Source organism: Rattus norvegicus, chromosome 10, assembly GCF_036323735.1.
Source record: "Rattus norvegicus strain BN/NHsdMcwi chromosome 10, GRCr8, whole genome shotgun sequence".
NCBI classification, from domain to species: domain Eukaryota; kingdom Metazoa; phylum Chordata; class Mammalia; order Rodentia; family Muridae; genus Rattus; species Rattus norvegicus.
Window position 1 is genome coordinate 81,710,787 of NC_086028.1, and position 15,649 is coordinate 81,726,435.

Here is a 15,649-nt window from a genome sequence, read left to right on the forward strand (position 1 = left end):
TGTGTGTGTGTGTGTGTGTGTGTGTGTGTGTGTGTATGTGTGTGTGTATTGGTGGAGGCCAGAAGTTGATGTTAAACTCTTTCCTAAATTACTCATTGACTTTGCTAGACTGACTGGCCGGAGAGCCCTAGGGATTTGCCTCTCTCTGACTCCCTAGTGCTAGAATTATAGACACAAACTGCCCGAGCTTTTTACAGGGACACTAGGGGTCTGAACTCGTGTCCTCGAAGCTTGGGCAGTAAGTATTTTACCAAATGAGCTTTCTCCTCAGCCCCCATGGGGCAATTTTTGTTGCATTTTACCACAACTCTCCAATGAACTAGAGTGACTAAAAACAATTTTGGTCAACAACTTCAGAAAACTGGGAGTTACTATCAAGGATGAGCACACCCCTGCCTTGTAACCCAGCCCTTTGCTTCTGATCTCTAAGTGCGGGTTCCCATCGAAACACATAGACAGAGTAGAGGCTGGAGAGATGGCGCAGGGGTTAAGAGCATTGGTCGCTCTTCCAGAGAACCTGGGTTTGGTTCTTAGCACCCATAGGGTAGTTCAAAACAGTCTATAACTCCAATCCTGGGAATCTAAAGCCCTCTTATGACCTCTGTGGGCACCAGGCAGGCTCACAGTGCACAGACATCTATGCAAGCTGAACACCCAAACACACAAAATAATTTTTAAAACACTACCAAGCAGCGGTGGCACACAAGAGCACTCAAGAGGCAGAGGCAGGCAGTTCTCTGTGATTTGAGGCCAGTCTGGTCTACAGAGAGAGTTCCAGGACAGCCAAGGCTACACGGAGAAACTCTATCTCAAAAACAAAACAAAAACCCAAACACACAGAGACAAGACTATTCAGAGCAGATTTTTTTTTTTTATAATAGCCTAAAACTGAGGCTAGCCCAAAAGTCCATCAAGACCTGATGGGTAAATTCATGGTGTTGTAGTCTTACAACGGAATACAGCACAGCAGCAAAATGAGCTTAATTGCTGTAGCCCACAGCATGGGCACAAGCCTCGCCTCCCATACTGAGCAGACGAAGCCAACGTAAGAGAATACAAACTCATGACCTCATTTCTACGAAGTCCAAGGACAGACAACACTAATCGAAGATGGCGGAAGACAGGATGACCTTTTCTTGAAAGGTAGATATTGAATTGGTGGGTTGCTGATTGGAAGGAACCACGGCTGCACCTTCTGGTAGATGGTAGGCATCTGAGCCTGGGTCACCACCACACTGACATGCACAATGTCCTTTAATGTATGTGAACTGCATAGCAATGAAAAGTATTGAAAAGAAAAGGTAAAAGTAGGCAGAGTCACGGAAGCATGTTAAAAAAAAATTGAAGGGGCTGGAGAGATGGCTCAGTGGTTAAGAGCACTGACTGCTCTTCCAGAGGTCCTGAGTTCAATTCCTAGCAACCACATGGTGGCTTATAACCATCTGTAATGGGATCTGATGCTCTCTTCTGGTGTGTCTGAAGAAAGTGACAGTGTACTCATATGACTAAAATAAATAAAAATATTTTAAAAAATTGAACCAAGCAAGGGCCACATGTATGCTAGGCAAATTCCCTATGACTTAGCCACACACACCCAGCCCCAATTTGTCATAAGTTGCCTCTTTGATGTGCCATTTCTTCAGCAATTGAAGATGGCCATAAATTCGAGGGCTGGGGACATGGGTCTGTGGTTAAGAGCACTGTCTGGTTTTTCCAGAAGACCTGGGTTCAATTCCTAGCACCCATGTAGTGGCTCACGACTGTCTGTAACCCTAGTTATAGGGGATCTGACACCCTTACACCAACTGTGCTCAGATAAAACACCAATGCACATAACATAAATGTAAATAAATCGTTATAGAAAAAGATGGCCATAAGTGCAAAATCTGTCCCCATTTTACAAATGCAGAAACTGAGGCTCAAAGAGAGGAGAGCTAGGTGTGGTGGTTCATAATTAATCCCAGCAGTGGGGGGGGGGCGGGATGGAGGTTGCTGAGGAAGAATTTCCTGGAGTTCTCGCTCAATGTGGGTTACATAGTTATTTTCAGGTCAGGCCAACCTGGGCTACAATGTGAGACTCCCATGTAAAGAAGTAGGGATGGGGGAGAGAGTGTGGAGCTAGGCCTGGAACACAGAGGGAAGATTTACCTACCCTTACTGGCCTTCTAGACAAAGGCTGACAGGAAGAGGCTGAGCTGAGTCCTAGAGTCCCATGATGACTGAGGATGGGAGTCTGAGATCTGTGGAAGATCTGAGGTCATCTTCAGCTAGAAAGAGGAAAAGGGGGGGGGAGGAAGAGGAGGAGGGGGAGGGAGAAGGGAGGAGGAGGGAGGGAGGGAGGAATGGAGGAAAGGAAGAAAGATACTGTGCAACAGGGAAAGGTGAGGTGTCTCCTTGTCACCCTGGCTGCTGGGAGTTGGAAGTCTGAGACTCAGGCCAAATGCAGACAAGTTGGGGCCACCGCTGAGTTTCAAAAAATTTAAAAGGTTCAGAATTACAGGGCCAACACTCAAAGAAGTCTTCGGTGCTTGTCTGGTATGTGAAAATTTCAGGCTCTCTCTTCGACCTTGGTCAAGGTCGTTTCTTCTGGACCCACTTATGCTGTTTATTCAAGAGAGGGGGAAAAAACTGACTTAGGACCCTGGAACAAAGTGATTTTATTAAGTAGGCAGGTGGCCAGGGCGGCCTCCAGCCTGGTGCTGCTGTGTCTGCGTGGAGCACGGGAAGTTGAGCTGGCTGGAGGTGGGCTGCAACAGGCCCGAGGGGGAGGGGTGGAGGAGGGTTCTACTCTCTGAGTCTGTCCTAAAGGGGAATCGGTCGCCTCCCGCCCAAGGTCTGCACGCTTTCTTCTGTTCTTGGGCTCTTTGGGCCTCGCCCCTCCCTCTCACATTCCCAACTCCCAAGGACAACTTGTCGCTGGCTTCAGACGCCCGCCCCGCCTGAGACTTCCTTCTGTCCCCGACTCTGCGGTTTTCTTTTGTCTGTCTATTTCTGCACTTGACAATTTCTTCGGGAACTAACTTGAATCTACTTCTCTTTTGTCTGTTATATTCTCAATCTCTCTCTCTCTCTCTCTCTCTCTCTCTCTCTCTCTCTCTCTCTCTCACACACACACACACACACACACACACACACACACACACACACACACACACACGTCTTCTCCCTCCTGGGCATCTCTGAGTCTTCCTGCTGGCTCTGGCCTGTCCTTGGCACCTCCCCACCATCTATTGATCCGATGGCGCCCAAGGCGGTGTAGGCTGGTGAGACGGCTCCAGGGAAGGAGGCTCCGGGATGATCCACGCGGCCGCGCCCCGCACCCACCGGCGGCGCCACGGAGACGCGGGATGCTCCAGGTCCTCAGAGCGCCGTCGGCGCCACCTCTACAGACACGCACTGTTCACGAGGCCTCAAAGGGTGGAGGCGGTGGCCCGGGGCCCGACTCTCAGGTGGCCGCTACTTTGGTCCCAAGACACCTCAGGATCCCGCAACCTATGGAGACTCTCGGAGGACGGCGCGGTCCCCAGAGGTAGGTGATATGGTCCCCGCCCTCGAGCTCTTCCGGGGTAGGACTGCACGGAGGAGGACGGAGAGTGCAGAGGCCCTCTGCGGCCTTGTGACCTGGTGGCGTGAGCTTCAATCACGGACCAAGGGTGAGGAGCGAGAGCGGCATTGCGGCCACCAGCTTAACCTTGAGCTCCAGACCGACCTAGGTTTCTGGTTGAGAATCCAAGGACGCGCCGAACTGTTATTCCCCCCTTCCCCCAGTCTCTCTGGCTCAACTATCCCACTCCAATGCTAGTGTGCGGGGGGGGAGGGGGGGGGGCGGCGGCCAGGGTCCCCTCTCCTTGTCCCACCGCATCTCCATCTTCTCCTGCTCTTCCTGCTCGCAAGCCTGGACTCCAATAGGACCTAAGGCGATAGAGGTGATCTGCCCTAAACGGCCTCCCTGGTGGGGATTACTTAGAAAAGAAAAAAATGACCATTCCTTTCCCCGACAAAAATGAAGCACTTCTTTCTGAAATTGTGTGGGTCCAGAGGGGAGCCCCGAGGTGCAGAACCAACGTGTGCGTGCGTGCTCTCTGATCTGTAGATTCCCCCCTCCCCAATGAATGGAGAAAGAATGGAGGAAGAATGCTGGGTTCTTCTTTCAGTCTTTGAGGGACTGTGAAAACAAAACAAAACAAAACAAAAAAAAAAAACAACAACAACCTAGGTCCCTTACCCTCCGAATTGAAGGTTTTGATGAGACACGGGGTTGCCTCTTGCTGTGAAGAGCATGCATCCGACTGAGGGATCTAGGCGCCGCCATCTTACTCACTCACGCTGCAGCATGTGCGTGTGCGTGCGGTTTTTGTAGAAGGGCCTGTCGTTTACCGGGAGTGTGCACAAGGTCGGGAGAGGGGGGAATTGAAATCTATAGATATGGTTTGTGGAGTCAATACCAGAATCACCCGAGGTCTGAAAAGGGATGTAGGGAGTGAGTGTAGAGTGAGCATAGAGAGGCTGCGCGCCCATGGATATTGTGGAGTCTCTGAGGAGTCATTGAACATGAAGGTTTAGGAATTCCACAAGACAACAAACTGCCCGTCTCAAACTAATCATTGAGTAAAAGTGAGGGTTTGCCCAAACGTGCCACAGAGACGTAAAGTCAGTCACATGCCCCCAATTACGTTTGTGCTAATAACAAAAGTAGCATTGCTCACCTGTGTGCCTCCCTTCTCCCCAAATAAGATAGTCTTCAGTGTAGTTCACATATGAGCTACATGTGGGAGCATGCTGCCCCGGTCTGGGCTTTCCAAAAGAAATAAAATTGAAGAGACCCATACTGGAGGATCTGGACTTCCCCAGAGTCAAGTTCCTGCCTCTGGATGCGCCTAGTCTTTTCAGTAAGAGAGACTGAGGCTCTGATAGAATATTCTTTCCAAATTTTCCTAGGACCCTGGGACCAATGTTTCTCTTCTTGCACTTGGTTACAAGTCCAGAGAAGCAGCCAACAGAGGTCAAACAAGCCTCCTTCACTGCCAATTATATTGCTCTTGGCTTCTCACTCTCAGGGAGAGCCCAGCACTCTCCTTAAGTTAGAACTGGCACTCCAACACACACACACACACACACACACACACACACACACACACACACACACACACACACACTGGCCTTATATAAGGGACATGGGGAGGATGGGACCTAGTATCAGACTTTCCTCCTTAGAATAAAACATTGGATTTCAAATGCTGCTGAACTCTGGAATTCGGGAGTTTGTTATAATCTATGGTAATCTCCCTTGCTCAGATTTTCTCTTCCCTCCATCTTTCCTTTGCTCCCAGATTTAGTGTGCTTCTCTCCAAATATAGAGAAACTGAAAATTCATGGCCTTTCCTGGTTTGGTGAAAAGGATTAAAGAGGGAAAAGAAGAAATATGTGACCCATGCAGGCAGCAGCCAGAGAGAGATGCCACTGGCATCCGAGTCATCCCTGTGCTCCCAGACTTAGACGCTTTGATTCTGCAACCTTCTCTCAAGGTCCAGCAGCGCCCCCTCCCCATGAGGAATAAGGATCATAGCTTTTGGCAGGTTTCAAAAAAAAAATGTAGTTATTCAGGTAGCCAGAGGGAGTCTATAGTTTGGCCACGAGATCCAGGCAGACAGAGAAAGGCATCCAAAGGGAGGGCTGGAGGATTCTGGACCAGGGCGGGGTGGGGGGCACATGCCTGTCCTGACTAGCCATTCCAATGGTTTCCGCCCTCTAACCCACTCTGATCCATAAATCATAAGCATCGGAGACTATCTATCCACACTGTAATCTACTTACATGCACAGACACCTCCCAGGAGCAATGGGGGGAAAGCAGGTCTCTTCGGCTGCCCTGCAACTTTCTACTCAATTTGGCAATGTGCAGGGGCCAACTTGAGCTTCAGAGGAGTCTAAGGAACTAAACAGCAGGGCTTAAACCTCTGGTTTCTCATCCTGTGCCTCCTTTTCTTGCTTCCAACCCAGACTTTCTTCGAAAAGTTTTCTTTTTCTCTTTCTCTCCCCACCCCCCCTTTTTTTTTAAATCATGAAATCCCATGTCAGAGGCTTTCTGATTCCTTGAACTTCAGTTTAAGGCCACCTCTCCGAATTGCTGAAGGCAGTTTGGGTCTGGAATTCCAAACGTCTTCTTTCTCAAGACGATGTCAAGTGGTGATTGCTAGTCCACTTCCTGTTTTCCCCTCTTCCCTCCCTCTCTCTACCCACAGTTATTGGGAGGAAAGCCCTTCCCTAGCTGGGATAATTAAAGCAAAGTGCCCCCACAACTGGTCACTGGCTTAGAGCCCCTGGCTACGCTCTCCTGTCCTGTCCCCCCTCCTCCTCTTTTGAAGCACTTCCGGACACCTGTTGAAGTCTGAGACTCAGCTGAAGTGGAGAAAGAAGGGGTTTTAGTCGAAAACGCCTATATATCAGATGGTAATGACCACAGAAAAATAGGTGCAAGCCAGAGTGGGCTTCAGAAGGCCACCAACTCCTCAAGTCTTCTTGTAAAAAGTCTCTCTCAAAAGGAAAGTTACACCTGGACTTGTAGCCAGGGTGTTTGCTGAGGACTGATCAGAAACTCCTTCATGGAGAGAGAAGTCAACGGTTACATACTTCACTTTTTAAAGACAGTTAAAAGGGAGAGCCATTCGATTTCTGCTCTTATCTCTTTTTTAGTCCCATCCCTCCTTGGTCCAGAGACCGGGCTTCTGGACTCCAAGGTAAGCCAGAGGAATAGAGGTCCCAGAGCAACTTTTTCTCTTCTGGACTTCTTCAGGATGAGAAGTCTCTTTTTAATTCTTTTCTTCCTTGGCTCCTGGTGGGACCAGGTATCTCTGGAGTTAAGTTATCAAAGGGAAAAGGGGCCTCTGTGCCCCCCTCCTCTTTCTCGGACTCCTGCCTGCTAACAAGGGGGTATAATGAACTCACGTGCCCAGTGCAGGCCTATGAGGGACCCCCAGCCCCCATGGCATGCACATGGGGCTTGGCATCTTTAGGGTTAGGTTACGTGCGATCCATTGACGATCTATTGACCTCTCTGGCTGTGGCGGTGATGGTCGGGGAGGCAGGACCCGATGGCCGCTAGACGGAGAGGTGGCCAAGCCAATAAACTGCAGAGTCGCAAAGTCGCAGAGTCGGGAATAAGGTTGGGGCACCTTGGGTCTGTGCTCTGAGCTGGCTACTGCCGTAGCGGATGAAATCTAGAGCCCCAGCGGCGTGGAGCTGGGAATTAGCGTTGGCATCGGGAAGGAGTGGAGGAGTGGAGGAGTGGAGGGAGGTCTCAATTTACACAGATGCTGTCCTCAAACTGCAATGCCAAGGGCCTGCAGACCGACCTCTGTCCCGGCCCTGGGGACCAGAGGAGATGCAAATGTTTGGAGAGGCTCTGTCCAGACCCCATGCAGACCAGAAACTCTGATTTAGTGTCAAGTGGAACCCCACAGCTTTATGACTCAGCAGTCTTGAGAACCAGGGCTGCCTCCTTGTTTTTACCGAGTGAGCATCCTCTGGGCGAATCTCTGTATCTCTGACGGGAGGAATACTTCACCACCTCTAGAAACAATTTACTTGCTTCCCTTCGAGCTACGAACTCCCCGGCCTCAGCCCTGTTTCCCAGCTCTGGGGTTCTTCTTTCAGATGCCGCCTCCCTTGCCACCATTAACAGACACTTGCAAAACCCCACTAGGTCCCTAGCAGAGAGACACTTCCATTCTCCGGAGCCGACCAATTAATTAGAGAACATTAAGAAGCCAGACGAGCTGTAATGGGGGCGGTTTGGAACTTGGGGGCGCTGATGAGGTCATTAACCTCGGAGTAAAGATTGGAACTGCAGACGAGCCTCTGGGCCCTTCTCAGCATCCGGGTTTTGGTCACTCCACGTGCCGATAGCGTTCAACCTCTGCTCTTGTCCAGCAATGCGATGCGTTTTCCCCTTATTTTCTCTTTCTCTGATGGTTCTCCAGGAACGTTTTATTACCTCTAGGTATCTAGAACTAAATACCTACTACTACCTCTGCCTACGTGCACAGACCAAAATAACTCAGAGGCCACAAGAAGCAGCCATATACTGGCTGTTAGGTTCAAGGGTCTCAAATTTAGCTCCTTAGACCAAGCTCGAAAGTGTGGAAGCTGAACATCCACCCCCAGACCGAAATACACCCTCAAGAGGAAAACACTCTCAGGGAAGAAATAGTTTCAGAAACTTGTTCTGAGGACCAGCTCAAGACAAAGCAGTTACCACAGAAGGTTCGGGTCCTGGCGGAGAAAACCCCCACAAAACTTTGGTTACAGACACAAAGACCTCAGACTTTGCATCTCCACCATGAGGCAAGTGTGCAAAAACTAGTGTGTGGTGGGTTGCTTTACGTCAGTCCCAGAGCTTCCCTCACCTGTTCGAGATGCAGGATATTCTAGGGAAGGCTAGGTGGACAGTACCCACACGGTTTTGTGGTACGCATTGCCGACCCCTTGGTTGACTTTTCCAAGTCAGTCTCACTGCCCTCTGATTCAGTTTTAGATGCTTGCATGTGAACAGTTGTGGATACGGGGGGGGGGGGGAGTGGGGCTGGTTCTTAACGATTTAGGGGTTCTCACTGATACTTTAAAGCTGATAAAAAATTATTCCACCTCACCCCCACTTATGTAGTACTCATTAAATCCCATAGCTTCAGAAGGTTTTAGGACTACTCAGTTCCCAGGCTTAGAGCTGTTTGGATGGAGGGAAGGAGCCAGTCTCTGGAAAACACTGAAACCAAATCCGGGTCAGTTTATGTGGACTTCACTTCTTGGGCTTTGGCCGGCAGTTGCTTGTTTGCGAGGACACCTTGGAATATACTCAGGGCTAGACATAGTGGTCCATATCTTTAATCCCAGCATTTGGGAGACAAAGTCAGGTGGATCTCTCTGTAAGTTAGAGCCCAGACTGGTCTAACAGAGTGAGTTCAAAGGCGGGGAGCTACACAGTGAGAGACTTGGAGGGAAAAACAAACAAACAAATAAACAAACAAAACCAACCCCAGCCATCGGGATCTCTGAGTCCCAGGACAGCCAGGGCTACACAGAATCTGTGTGTGTGTGTGTGTGTGTGTGTGTGTGTGTGTGTGAGAGAGAGAGAGAGAGAGAGAGAGAGAGAGAGAGAGAGAGAGAGAGAGAGAGAAAACAGCAAAACAAAATAAAAAAAGAAAACATTGAGTCCAGCCTTGTCTGGACTCCCAGCGGAAGCCAGCCTTTCTTCTCCAGGACCAAGGCAACTGCAGCTTGAAGCAGCTTGGGAAGCTTTGCTGGAGAATGTTGACCTTGGTCTAGCAGCCTGGCCAATTGCCATTGAGGGTGAGCATAGGCAGCCTGTTGGGTACAAAACAAACAAACAAACAAAAGCCCTAGGGGAACTCCTGGAAAGGGAAGGCTTTTCTCCCAAACTACCCTCTAGCTGGTACCTGAACTGGGAAACAAGGATCTTCAGCAATGCCATGCTCTTCTGTGTCACTTCATTGATCCACCCATCAAGTTCCCTCAGAGCCCCTAACTGCCTGGGGTTGAGGCTATGAACTGAGGTTGGGGAATATCAAAAGAAGAAGGGTTTAAAGAAATATATATATACTGGAAATTGAACTTAGAGTCTCGTGCATGTTAGGCAAGCACCCTGCCATGAGGCTACAGCCCCAGCTTGCTTCTAAATACCTTTATCATCCCATCTGCAAGACATGAAGAATAGGCAACCTCTGGCAATCCTAGGGGACCTCCCTACTTTCCCTGATGCCTTCTTATGTTGTGATTTGTTTCAAGTGCATCAAAATGAGTATCTCTCTCCTCTAGCTAGGAAAATTGTCCTCAAGTCCTTCCCCACCTATACTCAACCCACCCAGAGCCCCACCAGAAAAAAAGTTGTGCCTCCTTAGGGTCTTGAGACTCCCCAGGACTATGTTCAAACAAACGATGGTGTGGAGATCCCATGCTTTTTTGGACACACTTATGTGGGTAACCCATGCCCTCCCTGGCTGTTCTCCATTGTCTGTATATTACCTTGGGGCAGGTAAGACCCTGCCTGACCCATTGTTAATTGCCAGCCTCTCAGCTGCCCAACCTGACAGCTCTGTTCTGTGGTGAGAAACCAATGGCTAGCTAGCTAATCGTATTCAAACCCCTGCCTGAAAATGAAAAGGAAAAAAATAAACAATTTTCTGCCTGGGACAGCTTAAGCTGAATAATCGAGACTGTGACAACCTGACCTAAATGTTTTTAATCAGAGCAGAAGAAATATATACCCACTTACTCCCTACTTTACTAATTAAAGGAAGCTAATTGGTGTTTTCAAGAACTTCCGACTGAGGGTCAGAGCCTCTAGTCATCTTTTCAACCCTCCTTGCCCCACCCTACCCTCAAAGGACATCCCCACCGTGGAGTTGGCCTCTTTCTGTCAGACAATGGGAGGGGGTGCCCCAGACCCTCCGTCTCCTCCTCTGTGCCATTGCTCAGGCCCTGAAAAGGACATGGGGTGATTGGCCAGAAGTTCATACCCAGCAGGGTTGTCCCCTTTCACACTTCCCTAGACTTGTTTCTAGGAGCCAAGACCTCTCACTGGTTGCCAAGTCAGCACTGCCAAGTTGGTGGAGCGTGGCTCCCACTGGAGGCCCAGAATTCAGCCCAGTGCTGGGCACGTGGGAGGAGCTCAGGAAATGTTCCTCCAATGTGGAATTAAAAAGTCCCCACCAGGCAAAAGTCTTCATCTATTTGGAGGGTTTCCTGGCAGGTGCAAGACCCAATTCTTTCAGTCATTTCTCTCACGCCCTGTTTCACTTCAGCCTTCCACTCTCCTATTTTTTTTCCTGTTCACTTCCTATGGCAGGACCCTGCTCACCTGAGCCAAGGCAAAGGGCTCACCTGTAAGCCCTTATGCAACTGCTCTGCAGGACCCCCCTCCCCCGCCCACCCCGTGAGATCCAGAAACTTCAGGCTATGGGGAGTTTGAACCTGAAATGAGCCAGATAATTGCCCCAATTCGCTGTTCCTTATTGAAGAGAGAGTTTACAGGCTAAGAGGTTCAAAGGGCCTCGCTTTTATGGACACCGCTCTAAGTCAAAAGAATACATTACACACTTACAGGCTTTCTGCCCTCCAACCTAGACTGGTTCTCTGAGAACAAAGGGGACTTCCTCCTCCTCCCTCCTCCTCCTCCCTCCTCCTCCTCCCTCCTCCTCCTCCCTCCTCCTCCCTCTTCCTCCTCCTCCCTCTTCCTCCTCCTCCCTTTTCCTCCTCCTCCTCTCTCTGTCTTCCTTACTATCAATACTTACTAAATGTTCTCTGTCCTGCAGGCATCATACTTAATTCTAGGCACACAGTCCATGAATTACTATAGCAACCCTTAGATCTAAGACATCCAGCTTTTTTTGGGGGGAGGGGCAGATGTGTAAAGGAAGATATTTTTTTTCAATCGGGGAGTGTGTGTGTGTGTGTGTGTGTGTGTGTGTGTGTGTGTGTGTGTTTATGAGAGAGAGAGAGAGACAGAGACAGAGAGAGAGACAGAGAGAGAGTGAGAGAGAGCACGCGCGCACAACTCTGACAAATGCTAATGTTTTAAGATATAACAGGATGGAAATAAAACTGGGGATGAAAATATCTTAAAGTTTTTAAATATAGAATGTTTTACTAGAAGGCGGATAGTTTTCCCTGCCCTGAAATGAACAAAGAAGGGAGGCAATTAACTGGCTAATTCCAAGACCCAAATGCTTTCCCTTGAAATGGGCGGATAATGAGGCCCACAGTATGTTCGCAGTTGAATTCGCCTGATGTCGCTCCATTTCCCCCCTAACTTTTGCGAATCTATTGGGCAATCACAGTGAGCCGCACAGACGCCAGACGCTGCACGTGGACGCGCGCGCACTCACACACTCACACACAGGAATGCTGACACACACAGACCCGACTTTATTCTGCCTCTAGAGTCTTTTATGACTCAGCCTTGGGAATGAAAGTAGAGTTTGGAGGGAAATAATGTGCTTGGGGCCGGGTGGGGCGCAGCTGCTCCAGATGTGTGCTGGGTAATTAGGCGTCCGTGAGAGCTGGTGCCCGGCTGGGAAATGTGCGTCCCCTGGGACCAAAGACCCCGGCAGGCACTGTGCCACAGTCTGTCCCATAGTTGGCTTTCTGCTGCCTGGCCAAGGACTCCCTCACTCCTCTCTGTCCTTCCCTCTGTGCTGGGATTCTCTGGTCTCTGCCTTAGAAATAACTTAGGCAGATGGTTCCAGAAAAATGACTCCTCTGTCACCCAGAAAGGAAAATAGAGGGTTTCATTTCTTCTGTACACTTTTCTCAGGTCCTGAAAGGCTCTGGGCTCAGGCTCAGAGGGCTAAAGTTCCACATAAAGTCTCTCCTTGCTCCCCTAGAACTTAATACAATTATCGGTTCTGGTTGAGAATGCCCTCTGGTTTTGGAGTGTATGAAACGTTCACTCATGGAACACCTTCTCTTAATTTCACAAGGTTTTAAAACTTCACTTCCTTGTCCAATGTGTCTTTCTCTTTTGGGCTTTCGAAGGCCTAAAACTCTGATCCAGTCTCACTCAGCTAGGAACATAATGAATTTGCCATTTCCTGGCAAATTCTTGGCTCTGACTCCCAGCTTCGCTTCTAATGTTCTTGTGGGTTGTGCCAAACCTAAAATCCAGGAAACCCCAAGTTTGCAACAAAAACTGTCTCTAAAGGTTGTCGTTCCTGAATGAAGCATGCTAAAAGAAAGTCACCACGTTTGTTGGCGTGAATGGTGGCTATTTGGAGTAGAACATTCACTTTGGAATAGAGAGCACGTTTTTCCAGCACTGCTCAATTATTCTTAATATTTGCTCAGACCTTGGGCTAACTCCTTGATTTTTTTTAAGACCTCGGAGACTTCGTTTTCTAGTTGAAGGAGGGAGTTAAAGATGCTGGCCCTGTGCTGCAGCGGGCTGCAGAGGAGATCAAAGGAGATTCCGCTTTGGAAGGCTCCCCAGAAGCGGTGGGGGCTGGTGGAGCCTTCCTTAGCTGTCCAATCCGTTCCCAGCCAGCACTCTTTAATCTTGTTTCTCTTGCTTGGCAGAGGGCGCCAAAGGCGACGCGCTGGCGGCCAGCTCCAAGCCAACCAGACCCATTGCGTCCGTCCGTCCGCAGGAACCTGTCTCTTCATCCCCCTGCCTTGGACGCAGAGCTTCCGAGAGGATCTGGCTGCGTGCGGATTCAACGCCAGGGCGCCGCCTAGAGGTCGGTCGCGTCCTTGGTCTCGCTCACTGACAACAGAGCAGCAGCTCGTCCAAGTCACAGTGTCAGACTTACAAAACAAAACAAAATTCCTCCTCGCAAGGGTCAGGGACTTGGCTTCTGTGACCGTTGACTTATCAGATAACTGCCTCCTCTCTGCTTTATAATGAACCACAGGAAGAGAGAGAGAGAGACCAGGGATTTCAAAGAAATATTTGTCCTTGTGACTCTGACTACTACGTGGAACAAGAGTCTCAACATGCCAGCTTCTTTTAATGATATTAGATTCTGTGTCTATGTCTGCACTGCTTCGTCTCCCCACCCAGATTGCTAAGCCTTACCTCGTTCTCCCGTTCGTGCCAAGAATATGCTTTAACTTCAAGAAGAAAGGGGGGGATATAGAAAAGTTATCCTTTTCTCTTATAGCTTGGTTATAGGATTTCTAAATAATTTGGAGATGGACATGTTTTGGGAAAGAATTTGGAAAACATCTGGGGGGTGGTGGTGATAGAAAAACTTGCCCAATTAGTCTTTACTTACTGAGTAACCCCCTGGTGTCCCATCAATAGTCAAGGGGGTACTTGAAGACACCAGTAGTCCTGCCCAGAGTAGTCTGTGCTGAGCACTTGAAAGATGATTTTTTGAGATAGGGATGAGCTTGGAAGGAAACAGTTGGGCACCTGACAAACAGGTTTGAGGTGTCCTTAAAGTCCACGCAGGCTTCTTTTTGAGACTGAGATCAGTAGCCTGAGTCCTGGAGCTTGAGAGTAGGGAAAGCTGCAGAACCTCCGAAAATGCAGGAGAATGTGGAGGCAGCCAAGTTTGCTGAGCTAAAGATGCTGTAGCCTTTTCCGGTTCTCAAAGCAAGCGCCCCTCTCTCCAGTCATGGAGCTACCAAAACCAGCCCAGCAGTGGGCTGGGAGCCAGCACACTGATCCTGAGCCATTAGCTGTCCCTGACCAGGCAGCTCTATTGGAGATAGAAAAATAATAATTCTGAGTAGCTGAGGACCATTGGCCGCTCTGTTCTTCCTCCTCCCTCTCCTCTGTCTTCTAGAGGGAAATGCTAATAGAAGGTGACACAGCTGTCTGTCGCCAAAGTGTTTTCAATAGAAGTGGAGAATGATGAGGACCAGAAGAAGGGAGCACATAGTAGGGTTACATGACAGGCAGAGCTGGAGGGGCTTCCTCGTGTCATTCCAGAAAAGAAATATTCCAGAAAGTACTTCCTGTCCCAGGTGCTTTTCCCTCGGAGTGCCAGGGAGCTCCCACAGGGTGGACCACCACACTACTGCTCACCCCTCGCCAATCATCCGGCAGAACGGGGCTGCCAACTCACCCCCCCCTTTTCTTTTTAATGACTGGAGACAGCTTAGTATTTTCTGAGGCCATTAAAAAAAATCTATATTTTTTTTTTAATCTCCAGAGGAGGGAGCCTTGGCAGCATTTCCTGGCGGGAAGGATGCGTTGGCTACGTTAGGGCTGCACCTGTGTGTCTGAGGGACAGGGTACCTCTCCTGGGCCTGCAGCTGAGCCTCAGCCCAGTACCTGAGCTGAGCCAGAGATTTTCTCAGCTTTTCGAGTGTATTTTAGACCTGAAGCTTTGGTGTGTTTGCTAATGAATAGTTGGGGTCCATGGAATCCCTTTGCTGTCCCCCTAAATCACCTAAACATGTACTTCGAGTACACAAAGAGCCTAAGAAGTCACTACCATGGCTTCCGGTTCACTGGAGTCCCCGGAGAAAGGGATTATTTTTTTTTTCTTTTAGTTTTGCTGCAGTGCCCTGGTAGAACAAATCCGGATTCCACGAAATTGTAGAAGGAAAAAAGAAAAAAAAAAAACAAAAACAAAAACAAAAAGCGAACTGCCCATAGCAGAAAGCAGTGGCAACTTGAGGTCCACTGGTTGCTTTGATTTTGGTTTTGGAGCTTTTAAAAGAGTGGGAGAGAAGCAAGTGGTGAAACTCCGGAGAGAAGGTACACCACTGTGCTGTCATTTCTGCTCTGTACGCGGGTCAAGGAGGTCCCCGCGGGTTTCGCCGCCTCTGGAGCCGCTCACTGCTCAGTCCCCTTCATGCCCTGAGAGTTTTCCAAGTCTTATCCCCTGCCCCATTCTAACAAGTACCTGGCAATAAACGGGCGGGGCAGGACAAAGGTCTGGAAGCCGGAAAGCAGCGCTAAACCCTAAAAACCCCGCATCTAGCAGACAGGGCTTGTGGCGAGGAATGCAGGGCTCCCAGCTCTGCCTAGGCAGGTTTCAGGTTGCTAAGAGCCCCTTATCCAGAGCCCTTGGCTGGGCTCTGGGCTCTTGGGGTCCAGGTTAGGCGTGGACTTCCAGTCCTGGCCACGGAGCTAGAGAGAAGGGCTCCGAGGCCCGGAAGATTTCTCTCCACGCGGGCAGATCTTT

The 15,649-nt window shown here is 49.5% G+C and overlaps 1 long non-coding RNA gene across 1 annotated transcript; it reads left to right on the top strand.

Moving 5' to 3' along the window:
- The first annotated feature begins 2,924 nt into the window (after positions 1 to 2,924).
- Positions 2,925 to 15,071, top strand: LOC120095283 (uncharacterized). Its single transcript, NR_176821.1, has 2 exons — positions 2,925 to 3,529; positions 13,086 to 15,071. It is a non-coding gene; the product is annotated as an uncharacterized LOC120095283 (long non-coding RNA).
- The last annotated feature ends 578 nt before the right edge of the window (positions 15,072 to 15,649 follow it).